This window comes from Thermobia domestica, chromosome 1 (assembly GCF_964235325.1).
Source record: "Thermobia domestica chromosome 1, izTheDome1.hap1.1, whole genome shotgun sequence".
Lineage (NCBI taxonomy): Eukaryota > Metazoa > Arthropoda > Insecta > Zygentoma > Lepismatidae > Thermobia > Thermobia domestica.
In genome coordinates, this window is record NC_137454.1 from 219,935,165 (window position 1) to 219,952,400 (window position 17,236).

Genomic DNA, 17,236 nt, shown 5'->3' on the forward strand with positions numbered 1-17,236 from the left:
AGCTACATTCTATTTATAAACAATAGAAAACTTATAATAAAACTAGTGATAATATAAATATTATTAACAAACGTAAGTACCAATTTTTATATTACGTTATGATTATCCTGCCAACATATACGCGTACTTAATTATTCGATGACATCAAATACGCTGCTATTTCTTTCATAATAAACATTAAAGTTATTGTCGAATTCACAAGCATTGGGAAGTATTGGAAACGCATGGACTATCATTGACCCTTACTCTAGTTGCATATAACGTAGAAAATTCAGTAAATAAGTCACAAATTACTGTGAAAAATATAAAATAGTATTTTCTTATTTTTTCACTACGTGCATCATCATCCTAGTTCGGACTGAGGCTTTAAGCAACATCTCCGAGCATTGAAGACAAGACAAAGCAGTGTAGAAATGATTATCGTGTTGGAAGAATGTGCGTAGAGAAGCAGCGGACTATAGAACGTTGTTTCCGGTCGAAAGGTTTTCCTGCCAAGGAAATCCAACGAAATTTTACCCATGTTTGGAAAGAACTGTTTGTTGTGGCAAGGAGTACAGAACTGGGTCGCAAAATTCTCCACAGGATATGTAAAGTGTAGTGAACAACGATTTGGATGGCCAGAGAAGATTGCACTAGAAGAAACACCGTGGCGGGTAGAGGATATAGTTCGTGAGGACAGGTGTGTATCGATTGACCACACTGCATCTGAAATTCAGTGTTGACAGTGGCCCGCGGTGGCTCAGTGGTAGAGCGCTGACCTCTGGTACATGGGGTCCTTGATTCGATCCTAACTCGCGCCAAGTGAACTTTGTGGACAAACACCGTGTGCGTGGGTTTTCTCCCGTTTCCTTCCACTTTCTTCACTCCACCATTTCCTTCATTTCTTATCATCACCGTCTCCTGTAGCCTAGCTGGCATAGACGCGGAGTGGGTACTCAGACTGAACAACACAAAAGCATTTCATTCCTGAAACATCTCTGTCAGTACGCCGAGAAGATATCTTAACAGGATCGATACAGCGATTAAACATGGACGCATCATTGTCATCTTGAAAAGAAATTCAAGGTTATTCCCTCCGTTGGGAAACTTATGCTTGCCGTGTTCTCAAATTGACAGGGTTGCTGCTTGTCCATTTCCAGAGACAAGTAAAGACTTGACTGCTGCATCTTACTGTAATGTTATGTTGCAAGTTTAGACTGCTATTCACCGAAAGTGTCCGACACTACTAAATCGAGAAGCGTTGTTCCATTACGACAATGCCAAGCCTCATGTGGCTCGAGCAACCTAGGACCGTCTTGAGGAATTCCAGTAGCAACTCCTTCAACAGCATCGCACAGTTCACGTGTTTGGTCCCCTGAAGCGTTTTGTGGATAGTGCAGAACTGGAACAGGAGGTCTGCAGGTCATATATAAGTGAGGTAAGCGTCTCAATCTAGATAGAGGTTATGTGAAAGATAAAACTAGTTACCATGTAAGTAATTCTTATTTATTTTCTGTTAAACTAACTTACTGACTTTTCTTCGTGTACATCTATGGGTCAGTAAATCTCACTCATCAACAGATCTCCGAAACTTTTAAGAGTAGCAACTTTCAATTTCATACAAATGTGCTCCTTACTCTAGGATTAAATAAGATGTGATTTTGTAAAATTCGATATCTAAGAGGAAGAAAGGGATCGAATACTTTCTCACTGTTTATAAATTTTTAAACTTTTTACATTTTCCCTTAACCTAGGCTGTAGATAAGACAAGGTTTTTCGAAATTCGATCCCTAAGGGAAAAAGAGGAACTTGAATATTTTCTCGCAGTTCACCACACCTTCGAAATTTTTGGATGTATTGAAGTCATGTGCGAAGGTCATATTGAAAGTAATGATTTTTTTTATGAAAAAAATTTTGGTTTTATTGAAGAAAAACATATTAACCTACAGACTTCGTTTTAAAAGTTTCAACGAAGTCTCCAATTTTCTGAACGCACTACTACTCTTTCTGGAGGCTTGAAAATACCATTGCGGTAGAACTCCTTTCCAAGTCCTTACAGACACTGACGCACTCCATGGTCTTGCATCTGTCATCCTTCGCCTCCAACTGGTACTTGACTAAACCGAACAAATGGTGGTCGAAGAGTTCACTGTTGCGACTGTGGAGTGGGAAGGCAGTCTTCCAACCCCATATTTTCTCTACTGGATTTAACAGAATGTGGATCTGCATTATCTTGTTGAGATTTCAAAGTAATAACACATGCAATACATAATGAATTTTTGCTAACGTTTCTCTTGTTCAGGCTCGAAAAATCCCGGGCACCAAATAGCCGTAGCAATTGGAAATACGAGTCTTCCTCTCCATCTTCAACCATTTGTCGGATTTTATATTATTATTAGGAGACAGCCTCTATTGCACTTTATATATATATATATATATAGGATGGAATTGTTATAAGACACTTCATATGATATTACATGATATAATCCTGTAGTTCCTTGTGTCAAAAAAAAGTCCTTGAAAGAAGTTCCGTTTATCTCCTCTTTTATTTTGGCATCTCTGAGTTATATCTAATTATTGTGCTTATGAAGGTTTTCATGGTTGTGTATATATAATAAATTGAATTCTCATAAACTGTATTCATGTGTACTTTCGCTAGATACCTCATCTGATTTATATATATATTTATATATATAATATGGATGTAATTCATCTGTATGAATTCAATGATTATAAGTATTAAATTCCAGTGAGTCATAGGTAGAAATTTTAGCTGAAAAAGGTTCATATCCTAGATGTCGAAACATTTTTCCCCAACATATATGATATGCCTTTTAAAACTTTCTCACATGCAAAAAAGATATCTATTGAACCTATGTTTTTTTACACCAACATATATTTGTATCTGATTTTTTGATTTGATATTGCAAGGATCCTCACATCACAACAGACGCACGTGTCAACTCAACACGTGCTATTATTTATAAACAACATAGCAGACAGCAAGCCAACGCGGAAGGACACCGAGGAACGCCGAAAGCAGACGGACCTCATGGAAGGACCCGAAGAGGACAAATAAAAGGAGGAACACAGAGGGAACACAGAGGGACCCAGCATCAGTCGTCCAACTGATCAAATCACCTGCACCACCCTGAGGTCGCACTGGACTAGGGGTACACCCATCCTTCCCGAGGTCGCACTGGACTAGGGATCCTCTCAACAACAAAGTCTTGCGAAGCTGCCTTGAGCTGAGGGGGCTATCCTTCCAAACTCACCGAACCGGCAGGTGCCTTGGAGACTACTTTGAGAGAAGGGGCACCGTGCAAAACACCTATACTCCTATACTTGGACATTAACGAGGAAACAGCATTATTCTCTTTGTAATCAAAGACGTTTTTTATTTATCAAATTTTATAATAAAATTGGTGAAGGGACAAATCTAGGACCATTATTGACTCTACCAAAATCATTACAATATAATTTACTGGGAGTTAAGGAAGTATTGAATAATAATCGCTATAAGATGATCACTTTGTGTCTAGTTCATGTATGTATTAGATATAAGAGTCTGGCACCTAGATAATTTAAATCCAAACTGTGTAGGCCCATGTATTAAATTGTATTTCTATTACTAGTTTTGAGAACCGGCGCCAAAGTCAGAAGAAAAAATTTCGAACATTGCTTTTTTTTTTTTTTTTTTTTTTTTTTTTTTTTGTTCATGATGCTCTTTCGGCAGCCTAACCACCTGTCTGCTTCTGTTCATATAGCCTTCTTCAGCTCCAAACTACCGCAGTGACCACGAAAGTGTTTTTCCTTGAGAAATGAACCAATAAAGACGCTATACAATACGATTATTATACTATTAAGATAAGAACAGTTGTAGCAATGGTGTGTGGTGACTAATTGCTATTATGTACAGTACATGGTAGAAACAATATGAAGGATGTAGTGGGATACGAATTTTTTTAAAGGTATTAGGACAATTTTATTGCAAACAGTGCTATATTTGTAGCCGTTGTATAATAGTATGGAGATTCACTTCATTTATAATATATATACCGACAAATTTTCAATGTGTACATTAAGAGTGGAAGAAATGTATAGTCGCCAGTAGAACATCCACTTTCAAAGTGCTGGAAGCCAAATTTTCAAAGTAAAGAAAACCTATATTTGTAGCTATAATATAGTGGCTATAATATCTTCGAGTGATTTATTTTTATATTGAACTAGCATCAATTACCCGCTTCACTGGGTTAAATTAAGAAAAAAAAAAAAACAGTAATATGCTCCGTTAGTAAATAACTTTTTACTATTACTAAAGCGTTCTTCGATATCGGTCATTTTCGATGATTTTATATAACGCCCTTCTCTCCCCATATTGCGGGGCACGACATCAGAAGTGTCATTGTTCATCTCAGCGATCCTGAAATTATGAATTCCACTGATATTCGTAATTTCGATCATTTTTATATATCTCCCACTCCTCCTCCCCAAAGAATTTGGATTTAAACGGCATCAGAAGTGTCACTGCTTACCTCAGCGATACAGAAAACTATGAATTCGACACTAATATCGGTCATTTTCGATCATTTTTAAATGCCTCCCCCCACCTTTAAGTTGCACCATCGAAGTAATATGACACAAACCATCTTAGATTTAAACTTCATTTAGGTTGTAAATTTGATCGAGATCGGTCCGGTGGTTCATAAGTTTCTCTCTCTCTCTCTCTCTCTCTCACACACACACACACACACACACACACACACACACACACACACATATATATATATATATATATATATATATATATATATATATATATATATATATATATATATATACCCTCCCCTAAGTTCCCCTCCCCTATTTTTCCCCTCCCCTAAGTTCTATCATCAAAGTGAATATATAAATAACATTCCAGCCGCGAACCTCATCTATGTTGAAAATTTGATCAAATTCTGTTGAGTGGTTCAAGAGTTAAGTTTTATTTATTTTTATATATATAAATCTTCCCCTCCCTTCACCCTCTACTAGGTTCTACCGTCAAATTGAGAATATTAAAAAACTTTCCACGCCCGAACCTCATCTATGTAGAAAATTTGATTGAGAACGATCAGGTGGTTCAAGAGTTACTAACTCATGAACATAGTCACTTTTATTTTCATTTATATTGATTTTAGTATATCTCCCACACATCCCCTCCCCTACGTTGCTTCGTTAAAGTGAAATGACAAAAAACACCCCAGGCACGAAACTCATCTACGTTGAAAATTTGATCGAGATTGATTGTTTGGGTCAAAAGTTATTAAGTTTTATTTATTTTTATAATTTCCCTCCTCTCCCTCCCCTAAGTTCTATTGTCAAAGTGAATAGCTAAAAACACTCCCAGGCCAGAACTGTATCTACGCCAAAAATTTGATCGAGATCGGTCGGGCGGTTCAAATGATTAGGAGTTACAAACATAGTCACTTTCAATTTTATAATATAGATTGCTGTAATAGTTACATTTCTAATGTTTCTGGTCTAATAATATAATAAAATAATCTTGCTGATATATAGGCCTTATCTAAATTATGTGCAATGATAGAACTTGCAGATTATTTTAGTATACTTTAAACTAGGAGATTAGCTCTTAACACATTATTTTTTAAATATACAGTAAGTAGTTTGCCTATTTTGTCACTTTCCTTTCACTATTCCACTAAATTGATTTGTACAGGGTGGTCCGGAAGTGGGCGTAACCCTAATTGGTGTTTTCTGACGGTTTTACCCACAGTTGTTTGGTAACATTGCTTGACATTGTCTGGCAACATGGCTATCCATATTCATTTGTTTTCTCCTTGGTAACAGTTATTAACTGAATCAGACGTTTCCTGGCCGTTGGATTGGAAGAGGTTGTGCATCTTCACCAGCTCTCTTTGCATGGCCTCCAAGAAGTCCCGATCTGGCTTCAGCCAACAATACTCTCTGGGGTTTCACAAAGCAACAAGTAAGAAATACTCGATATTACACAATGTAGGAATTACGAGCAGCTGTGGAACACGCCTTCACCCTCGTGACTCCGGAGTATCTCCGCAAAACTCTGCGAGAACTTGGCACAGAATTCAGCTGTGTTACGACATTGATGATGATCATACCGATGTTTATGACGCTTAAGACTTGGGGGGGGTATGCCCCCCAAAGAAACTGCAATATGAAAGCATTCTCTAAAGCTTTCAACAGGGGTCAAAGGGTGAAACCGATATATGACGTCACACCGAACAGCTTGTCTCTGTTATCGTGACGTAAGAAGTGCATTTTTACGTTGTTTGAAGCTTTGTATTTCCGTAACCATAACATATTTTTCTAAAATTTTTGGTATGTGTTATATTGAAGACTAGTTCTACACGATGGCATCATTAAATTACAACGTTTAGTCAGAAAGAAAATGTCCACTCATCTTGTGCTATAACGAAACAGAATCGTTATATTCCTTTAATCACACTACGCCACTGTTAATCTATCACGATTTAAGTTCCGCGAAGCAGCTAAAAATTTTCCAGATTGTTCCCCCATGCAAAAAAGCATTCCTTATTGCAGCCGAGCATGTGGTACATGATTATGTCAACACTAAAATCAAGCATCAGAACAGATTTCTTCTAAGTCCTTTCCAGACGTCAGAACTCGCATTTAAAGATTCTCAAAAACAAAAACCTATTAGTGTAATATAGTACAGTTTGAACAATGATTAGTATATTGGGAAGCACTAATAATAGTGATGATTTTCACTTATCTTGCCTTTGTGTTAAAACTGTGGTAAATGAATTGGACAGAATGATATTTCTCTCTTCTTTTGTGGACTTCACTCGCACTTAATCCCACGTGCAAACGAAGCGTAGATGGATATTCTGTATGATTATTCTGCAAGCAGCAGAAGAAGGAACATGATTTGTATTTGATGGAAAATCATTTTTTTCTTTTACTAAAAATCCAACATAACATATATAAACATCGTAGTAAAGATCACCATTTGATGTTTGAATATATTCTATGTATACTTGAAACAAGATTAGTGTTGAGGATTAATGAAGTATTCTGCACCAGAAGTACCTCAGTTTGCTATGCTAGTGCAGTTGGAAACAAGATAATTCCGTATTCCGTTCAAGCCGTATTAGCGCTTGTTCGTTGTAGCTTATGAAAGGAGCTCATGTTGAACAAATAGAAGTGCATTCGTCGTATCCATTATTTGTGTCTATATACAAGGTATGATCAAAAAGTACGGTGAATATACTTTTTGATCCATTTGTTGTGTTGTATCCATTTCAACTAGTAAGCCTATAGCCTAAACCTTTGGTACAGTGTCGAGTTTCAACGAATTGGGGCATGTTAGTTGGCTTCCAGAGGCAGAAGAGTGTGGACCTGTTAAAAGTGTCTGTTGTGCGCCAACATTAAATTTTGTTCTAAGCTGAAAAAAAAAAAAGTCACAAAAAGCTCACGAAACGTCAAAATCAGTGTATTGCGATGAAGCGGTGGCATTGAAGACTGTTTACAAGTGGTATGAGCAATTCAACAGCGCCAAGGAGTCGGTTGGAAACGAGCAACGCTCGAGACGTCCTTCGATGTCAAAAGCAGATCAAAATCTGCAAAAAGCGGCACAAATGACTATTAGAGAGGTTTTCGAAGAATTAAACATCTCGTATGAGTTCGTGCAAAAGCATTTTCACCGCCGATTAAATCAGCAAATGGCTTCCTTTTTCACCACAAAACGCGCCGTGCCACACTTTGGTTTTGATCCGCGAGATTTTGGCCGAAAAAATATTTGTCGTCTGTCCACATTCGCTGTGCTCTCCAGATATTGCACCAGCCGACTTCTGGCTCTTTTCAAAACTTGAAACCGTGCTTAAAGGCAAACGTTTTTACACCATTCCTGACATTAGGAGGGCACGATAGAGCAGCTGAAAGCCCTTCCAAAAGAAGGCTTCCAGAAATGCTTCCAGTCATGGATTCACCGTTGGGATAAATACATTGCCGGCCAAGAATAGTTCTTTGAAGAAGATTAAATAAAAATTCCATGTAAGCATATTACTTTGTTTCTAGTGGAATTATTCACCACATTTTAAAATCAGATCTCGTAATTCTAATATTCTATCTTTTTGTTTTGTTGATAAAAAGTTTTGTTGTTTTGTCTAGAAAAGATTTTTTTTTTAATGTGAAGAAATGATACCATTTATTCAATAAAGTGTTGTGTTCGTGAAAACCTCCTCCATCTGGCAAATCGTATATCTTGCATTCTGAAGCAGTTTTACATGAATTGTATTGCATATTAGTTACAATGTCACATATTATTTCACCCATATGATGCACAACGTTTATACGCTCATATGCTGTATGTGAAGTCATTATCAATTAGCTTCATAGGTATCACTGGCCCACCGGACTTCTAGAAATAGGCGTTCTTTTCTCGATACCTTTGGAAATCCCTATTATTTTCTGAACCTGCTCCGAGAGAGAGAGAGAGAATCACGGAATCCGAAATCAAAATCCTATGCCATTGTGGAATTAGTTGTCCGTGTCACTGGAACGAAATTTTTCACACAAATGGTTCCCTTCTCGGACGTCGTTCATCGAACCCAGAACCTCACACTGCATCTCAGAAGACCGTGTTCTTAACTTTACTCAGCAGTCAGCATTTTATTTACTTTCTTTTTTTGCTGACCACGTGGAATTTTGTCATTCCATGCTCTGTCGTTTTGTTTCTGGTTTAAGATAATGGAAACAGCTTTTATTACCAATTACAATATTTAATACAAAAGAAGAAGAAGAAGAAGAAATCTTCCTTTCGATGTGTCCGAAGGAGTTCTTGAACGGCGTTTTTGCTTCACTTCGTGTTCAGCTGTAAATTAACCTGGGACTCCGCAGCAATAAATTCTTCGATGGCCTAACTTTGCAATCATTTCTTGCACTGTCCTGTGTCTTAAGGCAAGTTTGACTGCAATTGTAAAATATATTGTTTTAATATATTTTACCCATCTTCTAATATTGTTGGAATCCCACGACACATCTCCATACGGATGCTAAAATCTGATGTGAATTTTAGCTTTATGAATTCCCTCTTTAACAAGCAATTCGATCGGAACCGAACGTGAACAAGATTGGATTAATCGATGCAAAAATAGACAATTTACAGTCGAAGTTTGATGACCTTCCAAAGGAAGTCAAAGATCTAGAAGCAAAAGTAGCTCACTTGCAGGGCGAGAACAGGGATTTGCGACAGAAAATTGATGAATTTCAAATGAAGTGCGACTATAACGAAAATCAAAGCATGAAAAACAATCTTATCTTCTGAAATGTGCAGGTCAAAAGTGAAGGCATACGAGCATCATGGAAAGACTGTGAGGCGGCTGTGAAAGATACTATAGAAAAAAGTTGGGGATTAACATATAACATGATGACATAGAACGTGCACATTTCTTAGGTAGAGGGCGCAACCAGTCGGATATAGTCGTGAAATTTCTGCGGTACAAAAAGAAGGCAGAAATTTTGGGAGGGGGGGGAATCCAAGTTGCAGGGATCCCGTGTGTACATCCATGAAGTTTTCAGAAAAAGTGCTTGCTGAAAGACGATTATTGTCTGACAAACTACAAGAGGCAACAAAGGAAGGACGGTACGCAATGTTAGTGTTTAATTAAAAGAAGATTGAAGGGGATATCTATCGTGCTGACACAACAAGTAACACAGTGTTTAAAATTTTCCGCGAAAATCGTAGCAGTGATGAAAATAACAAGAGAAGTGCATTTAGTGCTAGGGCTAGTGCTTGTAATAGTTTTACAGTGTGTACCAGAAACGAAGATAAAGGCAAGAGTGTGGATAGAGAAAAAGTGCGTGCGGTTAGCAACACTGAAGACAGCTTTCAATAGAAAGCCAAGAGTGGCAAACACGGAAGGTCGATGACCCCTCGGGCACAAAAGGAAAGCATCATAAGGCGGGGCAGGGAAACAACAGGACCCTTGCACTAGGGTGCAGCTCAAACGCTAAAATAAATGGCCAGGAAAACCGCATCCTCAAGTGTTCACCGACCAGAGATGAATCACATAGATCTGGATATAATGTCCATCAGAGACAACACAAGCCAACATTTCCAGTAAGTAACTGTTCTTCTGGTAGAATCAGACCCCCATCAAAATCAAAACATCAAAACCAAACATTTTCTTTGTACTTTCAAAATGTCAATGGCCTGCGAAGTAAAACCAGTTGTTTTCATAATGCTGTCTTATCTAACTCTTTTGGCAGAAACTTCTTTTACGATAAGTTATTCTGACTCAGAATTCTTTGACGATAGGTATGTAATCTGGAAGCAAGATAGAAATACTGAATTTCAAAAAAGGCAAAGGGCGGGGGCGTATTGTTTGCTGCGCTTAAAAAATATAATATTCAAAAAGTAAGTAGCTAGGAAACTAACTTTGAAAGTGTAATTGTCAAACTGATTTTGAACTCAATTACCGTATATATTTATACTGTTTACATAGAGCCTGATTCACCACTTCATATATATTAATTCGTAGAATCAAATTGTCCTGTGGGTTGCACAATTCTTTGTCTAGGGGATCTGAATCTACGACAAATAACTCGTTAAAATTTCGATTTAATGACGTCATCAGCTAAATGCAAAAGATAATTTTATGTCCCTCTTTAATTTGATTTCAAATAATAATATTCCTAATAGCAATGGCCGAAAATTAGATGTTGTTCTCACAAATCTCTCAAAAGTAACAGTTCAAAGAGAATGCGATCAACTAGTAATAGAAGATAGACATCATTCTCCCCTTCTTATTCAGTTTACAGCATTGTATTCAATCAAACTTAAAACAGTGCCTGACACAGCAGATTATAATTTTAGGAAAGCAGATTTTGAAAAACTTTACCGAAACCTATTAGCTATGGATTGGGGGATTTTGCAGAATTTTAAGTGTCAATCAAACTGTGGATCTATTTTATGAAGTACTGTATCAAATATTCGATTATTGCATTCCCCGTAAAAGAGCAACAAATAAGATTTACCCTACATGGTTTACCCCGAATATTATTAATAAAATTAAACGTAAAACGTATCATCGTAAAAAAAAAAAAAAAAAAAAAAAGAAAAGAAAAAAAAAGAAAAAAGTAAGTCTCAATGTAGGCAACACTAAGTACCATGAAGAGCAATTCCGTCAACTGCATAGAACAAATTAAAGCAGAAATAACTGTTGCTTATAAAGAGTTTTTAAGCAGCACAGAAGATAAATTAAAAATGATCCGAAATTATTATGGTCCTTTCGCGTCACTTGTCTTCTAATCGCATACAGTACAATGGTCACAACCTTACTGATGATAGGGACATAGCTAAACATTCGGGTAACATTTTATCTACGTCTATGGCTCCTTAAAAGCGGACTATGACGTATCGTGCATGTCTCTAAATGATCGTTCCAGTGCTCTTCTCGATATATTTTCACTGCCTCCCATATCCGAAAAAGAAATAAAAGCAGCAATAAAGAAGTTGAAATCGAAAACAAGTAGCCCAGATAGGATCCCAACGTACACTCATGTCCAAAATGATTGTCGCATATCTATAGCTGTCTTCTTTTTAAAATATAATTTGATAATGATTTTGCAGGGTACTTTTAATACTGACACTATCTGTATAATCGGGAAATGTATATTTGTGGTAAATTTCTTAGGAAAAGAATAATAAATACGAAAATTAGAATGAGTAAAACAAAATGTTGCTAAATAGGCAAAGCAGTTTTATTTTCGTTTTATTGGACTTATTTACTGCTCTTTTGACATGAAATTTGCCACATACACGTCTTTGCCGATTATACACATACTAACATTATAAGAAATACCGGGCGAATTCGGTATCAAATTATATTCTTACTACAACATATTTATCTAGTGTACATTGTGAAAAGCTGTTCAGATATATATTTTTACAACCTCTGAATATTATATTTAATGTATCTATAAAAACATGCACCTTTCCTGAAAAATGGAAGGAGTCAGTTGTGTGTCCTATACCCAAAACGAATATAGCTAGTAATATTGAAGAGTTCCGACCAATTTCTATTTTATCTGCGTTTGCCAAGGTGTATGAATATATATTGCATAAGCGAATATTGTATCATGTTAAACCTGCATTGTCTGTTGGTCAACATGGATTTCTGAAGGGTGGACTAATAACAGACTACATTTAGAAGGTACTTGAGAAGCAAGCATAAGTAGATGTCATATATACTGATTTTTCTAAAGCGTTTGACGTCATTGACCATGACATTCTTTTAAACAAACTGGCACCCTTTAACTTCTCGAAATCAACTCTGCAATACTTTGCATCCTACCTTCAAAATCGTAAACAAACTGTACTGTATCGAAATCACAAATCTCAAATCTTTCACGCAACATCTGGAGTCCCTCAAGGCTCGAATCTGGGACCTCTACTTTTCATTTTGGCGATAAATGATCTTCCTGAGTGCTTTCAATTTTCTAGAAATCTACTCTTTGCTGATGACCTTAAAATATTCAACAGAATTAAAACAATTCAGGACTGTTTAGAACTTCAGAGTGACTTACAAAATCTTGCAATTTGGTGTAAAAACAATAAATTTAAGTTAAATGTTGGTAAATGCAGTTATTTAACATTCACTAAGAAATAACAATATATTCAATATGATTATTCAATATTAGGGGAAAAACTGAAAAAGGTTGATTTTATAAGGGATTTGGGAGTTATTTTTTATTCAAAATGATCCTTTATTCAACATATTGAAACTATTTGCAAAGAAGCCTACAAGAATCTTGGATATATTTACCGAGTCAGTAAAGATTTCCAAAATGACCAAACTTTAATTGTGCTGTATTATGCATACGTCAGGTCGAAATTAGAATATTGTAGTACTATATGGAACCCTAATATACAGAGATACTCATCTTTGATTGAGCGTACTCAAAATAAGTTTTTAAGTTTCTTACACTTAAGAAAATAAAATTCTACCCGAAATATGAAAGCTACATTAACCTTGTTGAAAATTTTAAATTTGAAACTTTAGAGCTCAGGAGAAGAAATATTGATTGATTATTTTTACACAAACTCTTTCATGGAAAAATAGACTGTCCTGATCTTAACGAACAAATATGTATCTAAGTACCATCCACTAAATTGCGCACTGATTCGAAAAATACAGTTTTTTGTATGACAGCGAAAACAAATGTCTTGAGCAGATCTCCTATATGGAGAGTTAGTGCAACCTACAACAAGTTAGTTAAAGAAAATTTCAATCTTAAAGTACTGGCAGTGGACGTAAATAGTTTTAAGAAGACTATTACTGTAAGCCGAATGTAATTATTACCAATATTCTATAATCTATGTATTCTGTATAATGTATATGCTATGTAACACTGTAATTAGCACCGTGCCTGTTGTGTTATATGCCAATAAATTAAATTAAATCAAATCAAAAGAAACATCACTTACAATGTTAGAAACAACGTCTGCCCATGGAATCGAAGCTAATGGCGGCACACTACCATGACGCGTTCAGTGAAGTTTGTAAATTTCAACGATTTACTTCGTTTGAATATATTGAAGAAATCTGATTTTTTTAAATGTTACTTATTATTTTCGGTATTCCACTTGTATAATGTTCTTACTTCGCTTGGATGAGATGGAATTTTCCGAAATACAATTCTTAAGATGAAAAGAGGGGCAGATCCCAGAAACTATTGGCATTTGAAGTTTAAATTTTGTACAAATGATCTTAAACCCTTGCCTGTAAAATATAAAGGATTTGGAAAAATAAGGGTTTGTATTAGGATTTGGAAAAGGAGCGTAAAGGATTTGAACTTTTTCTCTCATTTATTAAATCTCCGAAACGTGTGAGCGAAGGAACTTAAAATTTTGTACAAAAGTTTTCCTTGAGCCCTACATAATGTGTAGGTGTTTTGCTAAGTTAAACCAGCATTTTAAAATAAACTTATAATAATAGTTCAATTTCTCCCTTCCCCCTTTTTCGGAATTAAATTTAAAACTCGTGCACATGAATGAGAAATAATGTATTTTGCACCAAATAAGCTTTTATGTCTAACGGTCCAAAAGAAACATCCAGCATTCAGCCTTTAGAACACTTAATCTACTCAGCAGCTCCATAGAATTAAAGCGAGGTAAGAGGCAGCCTATAACCAGAATAAATGTATTTTCCAGTGGTTGAATTATTATCTAAATCCGCTGAATAGTTTCGGAGATTACCCTCAACAAATATACGAACTTGAAAATTTTCTTACCCGTGTTTCTGCAGATAAAATTGAGTTGATGCTGTTGAAATGTCTGATTTTATGTCTGGTGAAAAACCACCCTCTGTAACGCAACGAATGGATGAACCAAGGTCACGCAAACGATGTCACACAATTCGAGACGAATATATACAGAAAACAGACTGGGGTGCCCAGTCAGTCACAGGAGGCAGAGTGTTGTTGGAATATGATTGTATGAATGTTCATCAAAGAGAACACATAACTGTACCGCAAAAACATTTAACAATGCATTTATGAAAGATGAATAAACACAGCATTCACCGTTGGTTTGTGAAATTTAGTGCCGGTAATACATTTAAAAAATAAGCCCCGCAGACACGGAGCAACATCATATTCTGACAGGCTCTTGAGAAACACAGTGAGAGTGAAGCCTGGAAAAGTGTTCTTTTAACTGCAGTCGAGTTGGGCATACACTATACCAGCTGTTCCCTTTTTTGAGCGACGACACGCTTCACTGAACGCCCATGGCAACGCGACATACAGTTGTATTTGATTAATAATAATATTATGATATGGGTAATAACAGTGTTAATATGTACTAAGAATCAGATGTCCAGTCTGCATAGGCCGATGTTAACATGCAAAATGACACATTCTTCTAAATACGGAGCATGTCGAGTGACGTCAGGGAAGGACAAAGTTAAGTGCCTGGAACACCGACCTATCTATAGCAGAAGTCCGATTTTAAATTTATATATAATTTTGTTTAGAAAACACACTACTAAAATTAATGTAAACCTGCGCTTGGTAGTTCCACAGAATTTATAAATACGTGGCCTTATGGTTGACTCGTAAATCATCTTTAAGATGTACCAACCAGTCTGTTTCCCTGTTTAGATTTCACCATTTTCATTGTAGAAAATACTGATTCACACAAGCATGACATTGGAAACGGCAGCAAAACTTTTACAGCACTCTTTGTGATTGTGGGATACTGACGTCGTAAAAAAATATACTGTATAAATCGAAAAGGACTGTACTGAAGTAGATAGTAACTTTGTTTTCATGGTAGGATAGCATGGCAAGTCTTAAAAGTTCATTTTTTCTTTCTTTCTTCTTCTTATTTAGTTATTGTTTCGTTGACAGGTTAGTGACATTTTGTATATATCTCACCACATGTACCAAAAAGAGAAACAACTAATTCCTTCCGTTTCTTACAACGGCGATTTTAAGAAATATAGCAGTATTAACGTTATGCTGGATACCCGGTGCATTGAGTTACTAATCACAATTCTTATCTATAAACTTGCTTCACTTTAATAAATTGGTTCCCAATATAAAACTAAAAAAAGAAAAAGAAAAAAGTTCCTCCTGTCTTGTCGATAACACAAAAGAATGAGAAACAGTAGTTCTATATCTATGATTATTTAACTATATTTAATGTCCATTTTTTTTTAACACAAACATGAAATATTGTATTCCTTTACAATGCACTTGCATGTTTTCTTATCACTTGTGATAGAACCAAGATTGTGAAAAGCGAAGTAATCAATCTACCTTGATACGATGTCTTATGCCTTCCTTTATAGGCCGCACACGATGATCCCCCACAGTGAACTACCGCAGACAAAGCTCTAAATTTGACTACGGCACGCAATCCTCCCTGCCCGACACATGCCTTCGTAAAGGTGATGTCTATCGGGAAAATGGAAATTGAATAGACAGAAATAGTTGAAAGTACTCTTTTCCAACATTCGAAAGCAGAGTACGTTCAAGAGCACAATTTAAGTTAAAAACTAAAATGGGGATTACCATGTAATATGGTCAACAAGCCTGATACTTTAAGAAATAAGTTGTCCTTTTTTTTTTTTTTTACATAACCTTCTAATTTTCGCCTATTACAGTTTTTTTTTTTTTTAAAAGAAAAGAACATAAATAAATTAAAATGAAGAAACATTACCTATAAACAAAGAATTTCAAAATTTCCTTGCATCATATGGGACGAAAAACATTGCAATTTTTTCAGTTGGTCAAAAGAAAGTCTCTCTACAATCAAAATTCATTTGAAAATCTCTACTAAGGTGTGTGTTGAGAAAATCACATAGTATCGTGTAACAAATGCATTTACTACTGTCTACATCGTGCTTACAAGCAGATGCATAATTGCCAGCTAGAAGTAAAGATTCTTTATTTGAAGAAATATCTGAATGAAAATGTAATTTATCTAACATGGTTTAGCTTGATGGATATACCAGAGTCATTTCGACTGAAGTGGCAATACTGCTGCGATTCGATTGTAGTTAGTCCAGGAAAAAATAACGAACGCAGTGTGTTCAGGGATAGCATAGTGATTGTAATAGGGCATGTTCGTGTTCCCTATTATGGTATGTGAGGTTAGTAGACGCTGTTGAAGTAAAATGCATGTGACATACCACCCTAAATAATGTTTATGCGTGCAAAACAATATGTTTTCATCAAGTTTCAGGCAGACGAGGTCGAAATGCACGTCAGATCCACCAAAGCATTACGTGAGGCGTGTGGTGACAGTGCTCTGCCTTATCGGACTGTTGCGAGATGAGCTGCGGCATTCGAGGCGGGGCGCCAGTAAGCATACAAAGGAACATGGTGGGGACCTTATTCAAACGTCTACGGATCAAACATCATGTGAAAGCACTGCGAATATTGGTCGAAAATGATCGACGATAGACATGTAGTTAACTGGATAATGAACTGAATATTTTATCTGGGACTTGCAATGAAATATATGAAACAGGAGAATGACCAAAAGATTTCCTGAAGACTATCATGATACCAATGGCTAAGAAATTGAATCCAAAGAGGTGAGGATTATATAACTATTAGTCTCATATTGCATCCAGTAAAAATTTTACTTTGAACACTAAACAGAAGATTGTATGGAAGAATAAATGAAAAAGCTGAGAGGAACAGATCATGTTCAGGACAGGTAAGGGCACAAGAGATGCAATTGGAA